We start from the raw sequence: 4,953 nt of genomic DNA, 5'->3' as shown, positions 1-4,953 counted from the left end.
GTATCCTTTATAATTTCTTGTTCTTTTTCTGCATGTTGATTGCCTTAAGACAAGCAGAATCTGCCAATTTCACGGCCTTATCCATCTCCTTCTCAAGCACTTTCACCCGATCCTCTGTTGCAGCGGCCCGACCTTGAGCATCATTAATTTGCTTTAGGAGGCTAGTATCTCATTCAGTCAGTCGTTGGATTTCCTCGCCTGCCTCCTTCAGTTGCTTCTCAGCATCTGCCAGCTTCGTTTCCATTGTCTCTCCCTCATCCTTCAACTTGGAAATCTCATGCTAAGCCAACCTATACTTTCCGTCTAGAATCTGGCATTGGGCCAAGACCGGATCTACTTTTCTCGCAATAACAGTTGCCCAAAGAAGACTTTGATAAGTCCATTTGTCCTGGGCCACCAGGTCTTCATCGCGAAAGAAGTTTTCAGTATGCGGCAGCAGTTGAGAATCAATAAAGGCTTCTACATCAAAATGTTTCTCCATGACGGAGAGGTGTTACCTTAGGCTGGACCCAGCTTTCTTTTTCTTCAGGTTGGGGATTTCCAATATATCATCATCCCCCATCCTAGCTCCTGATGAGAGCCCAACCATAGCCCCTTTCTCTTGCTCGGCCTCCCCGATAGCACTATGACCAGGTTGGGGTTCGGGTTAGGGCTCAGGTTGGACTCCCAACTAATAAGAATAAAACACACAATTCACTACTTGTGAGAATTAGAGAAACAACAATATCTACTCACAACAAGTATTAACACCAGCATAATAATACCCAATAGAAGCGAAAGAATCACATAAACCAAAAATTAGAGACAAGCTAACACACCAAGATTTTTAACATGAAAAACCTCCTCAATGAGAGAAGTAAAAATCACGAGTCACCAAGACCAGGAAGTAGCTTCACTATGATAAAAAAAAAATAGGGTACAAGAGAGTCACAAATTAGTAAGAGAGATACGAAATGTCTCCCAAGAATCTGGTTGAGTATTTAGCAACCACAATCCTTGAACCTCATCTTCAAACTTGATTCCCATGCTTGACAACTGATCCAGAGCCCCTTGAAATTCATTCAAGTGATCTAATACTTGTGACCCTCCTTGTATCTCAAATTCATCAACATATTCAACAAGTACAATTTATTATTGCCAGACTTGGAAGCATACAAGGATTCAATTTGATTCCACAAAGTCCTAGCATGAGTCTCGTTAGCAATGTGATTGTAAACATTATCATCCACCCATTGCCTAATAAAACCACAAACTTATTGGTATTCAAACTCCCATTCTTCATCCGTTTTAGATTCTGGTTTTTGTGTAAAAAATACGGGTAAATGTAGATTTTTTACAAACAACAAATCTTTTATTTTACCCTTCCATAGATGGTAATTAGTGCCATTCAAACTTATCATCCTAGTAGAATTATTTGCCTCCATCTTTCAAGCAAGTTATAACCAAATACCCAAAATTGAGCTCTGATGCCAATTGATAGGAATAAAATACACAATTCTCTACTTGCAAGAATTAGAGGAGTAACAATATCTACTCACAACAAGTATTAACACCAGCACAATAATATCCAATAGTAGCAAAAAAATCACATAAACCAGAAATTAGAGACAAGCTAACACACCAAGATTTTTAACGTGGAAAACCTCCTCAATGAGAGAAGTAAAAACCACGACTCACCAAGACCAGGAAATAGCTTTACTATGATAAAAAAATAGGGTACAAGAGAGTCACAAATTACTGCACAAAATGTGCATACAACAAGCCAAACAACCAAAGCTTCAAAGCTTTCAAAACAAGAACAAGAAGATGAAAATACCACAAAATCAAAGCTACTGTGCATAGCCAAATATCTCCAGATACAGACATGGAATTGAAGATCCAAACAGTGAAAACAAAGAACCAGATTTCTAGAACACACTGTCCAAATTTGAGCTCAATCCAACGGTTAACGAATCTACAACAACCAATTTACAGAGACAGCTTTGTGTATGTGCGAAAATAACTTTCTCTCTTCTTTTCTCTCTAGTGTTTGGTGTTCTCCTTTCAAAATGACCTCTCTCACTCAACCCTAACTCACCTTAGTCACTTCAACTATTCATGGGTTTGGATACTAGCATTTGGGCTTTTTCTCCACATAGAAAGGAAACCCAAAAACCCAACAAATAAATCTCCCCCTCACGACTATGTGGAAGTAACCGCCAATCCGGCGATCAAGCAACAAACTTCAAACTTCAATCTTGGTAAGGCCTCACTAAAGTCATATATATTTTATGTACTTCCAGTTTCGTAGTCCTACTTTCTATTTTTAAATTCACAGTGAAGAAATCTAATCCATTTTCCAAGCTTTACATTTCAAGCAAAAAATGGGTTGTGTTTATTATTCCACCTAGTGTTGTGGTTCCTGTCATCATTCTTTTATGGGTTAGAAATTATGAATTATCTCAATTAGTTGCTAGTGTTTGAAAATATTGTATGTTGATAATAGACAAAATGGCTGCCACTTTTATGAGTACGAGTATATTACACTGCTGGGATATTTTACTTAGTTCCTGAGTGGTTGTCTTGTTAGTAACATTTTAGTTAGAGTGCCATTTTATTAGCTTATTGTCACTTTAAATTATCTACAAAATAGTTTAACACACTAAAACAAATTTTTCATGTTGACATTTAATATTTAAATATTTTTTTTACTATTTAACATTTGAATTTGTAGTTTGATAAGATCATATGGATTTGGTTGATAATATTTCATGTAGTATTTTAAATTTGGAAGATATTTTAAGTTTTATATTAGACTATAATTATATTTTAGGATGTTTATTTATTATTTTATTCTAAAACAGTTTTTCGGTTGAATCACCGATTGAACCGGTTGGACCAATAAACCAGTGAACCAGTGACCAAAGCAGTTTGATGACCGGTCCGGTTCTCAGAACCTTGGGCATCACTATCAATTACCCAGCTGAACTCATCATCAGAAACAAGATTGACCTTGTACTCATAATCAGCAATATCAATAGTAAGAAGATCATCTGAAATAGAAGATACATGATCATTACCACTATCATCCTTCTTTTCTTGCTTACCTTTGTTTTCCTTTTTCTAAAGATAGCAATATTTTTTAACATGACCCATTTTGTGACAGTAGTGACACTCAACATTCTTGTATCTTTCCTTGGATTTGCTTCTGATTTTACCTCTACCCTTTTGAATTCTATTCTGATTTCTCCTCCTGGTTTCAGTGACTAACATTTCAGAGTATGACGAAGAATTCTGCATCTTCCTTCTCATCTCTTCATTTAAAATGCCACCTTTAATAAGTTGCATGCTCACATTACCATTCGGAGCAGAATTAGTAAGAGAGATACGAAATGTCTCCCAAGAATCTGGTTGAGTATTTAGCAACCACAATCCTTGAACCTCATCTTCAAACTTGATTCCCAAACTTGACAACTGATCCAGAGCCCCTTGAAATTCATTCAAGTGATCTAATACTTGTGACCCTCCTTGTATCTCAAATTCATTAACATATTCAATAAGTACAATTTATTATTGCCAGACTTGGAAGCGTACAAGGATTCAATTTGATTCCACAAAGTCCTAGTATGAGTCTCGTTAGCAATATAATTGTAAACATTATTATCCACCCATTCTGGTTTTTGAGTAAAAAATATGAGTAAATGTAGATTTTTTACAAATAACAAATCTTTCATTTTGCCCTTCCATAGATGGTAATTAGTGCCATTCAAACTTATAATCCTAGTAGAATTATTTGCCTCCATCTTTCAAGCAAGTTATAACCAAATACCCAAAACTGAGCTCTGATGCCAATTGATAGGAATAAAACACACAATTCCCTACTTGCAAGAATTAGAGGAGTAACAATATCTACTCACAACAAGTATTAACACCAGCACAATAATATCCAATAGCAACGAAAAAATCACATAAACCAGAAATTAGAGACAAGCTAACACACCAAGATTTTTAACGTGGAAAACCTCCTCAATGAGAGAAGTAAAAATCACGACTCACCAAGACCAGGAAATAGATTTACTATGATAAAAAAAAATAGGGTACAAGAGAGTCACAAATTACTGCACAAAATGTGCATACAACAAGCCAAACAACCCAAGCTTCAAAGCTTTCAAAACAAGAACAAGAAGATGAAAATACCACAAAACTAGAGCTACTGTGCTTGGCCAATATCTCTCGCTACAGACATCTAATCGAAGCTCCGAACGGTGAAATCAAAGAACCAGATGTGGAGCACACACTGTCCAAATTTGAGCTCGATCCAACGGTTAACAAATCTGCAGTGACCAATTTACAGAGACAGCTTTGTGTATGTGCGAAAATAACTTTCTCTCTTCTTTTCTCTCTAGTGTTTGGTGTTCTCCTTTCAAAATGACCTCTCTCACTCAACCCTAACTCACTTCAGCCACTTCAACTATTCATGGGTTTGGATACTAGCATTTAGACTTTTTCTCCACACAGGAAGGGAGCCCAAAAACCCAACACCAACTCCTCGTTTTGGGGAGCCTCCACCCCGGCCTCGGGAGAACCAGGGGCATCGTCATCCCCATCAGGGAAGAAATGGGTCATCAAGCGGATGAGAGTAGTGTTCACACTTGCCATCGCAACCAAAGAAAAACCAACATGTTACCAAGTTATTAAACAAGAGTAAAAAGGTCGGGAAAACAGAAAGAATAATAAAAGGAACAAGTATCCTACATTCACCCACACAGTCTCGACCGGCGTCCCAGTCGCACATAAGAAGATGGGGATTAAGAGGATTAGAGCCGATCATGGCCAGCAAAATGTCAACTATCTGTTGGTTTTGCCAACCTATACCCTTATAAGTCACCTTAATTAAATAGGTGGAGCCAGCGCCGAAACTCCAGTAGGTCGGAATACGCATCTCCCCTTCAAGGGTAAGCCAAAAGGGATGGC

The sequence above is a fragment of the Arachis ipaensis genome, chromosome B03, assembly GCF_000816755.2.
Source record: "Arachis ipaensis cultivar K30076 chromosome B03, Araip1.1, whole genome shotgun sequence".
NCBI classification, from domain to species: Eukaryota; Viridiplantae; Streptophyta; class Magnoliopsida; order Fabales; family Fabaceae; genus Arachis; species Arachis ipaensis.
This window is presented reverse-complemented; position numbering follows the sequence as displayed.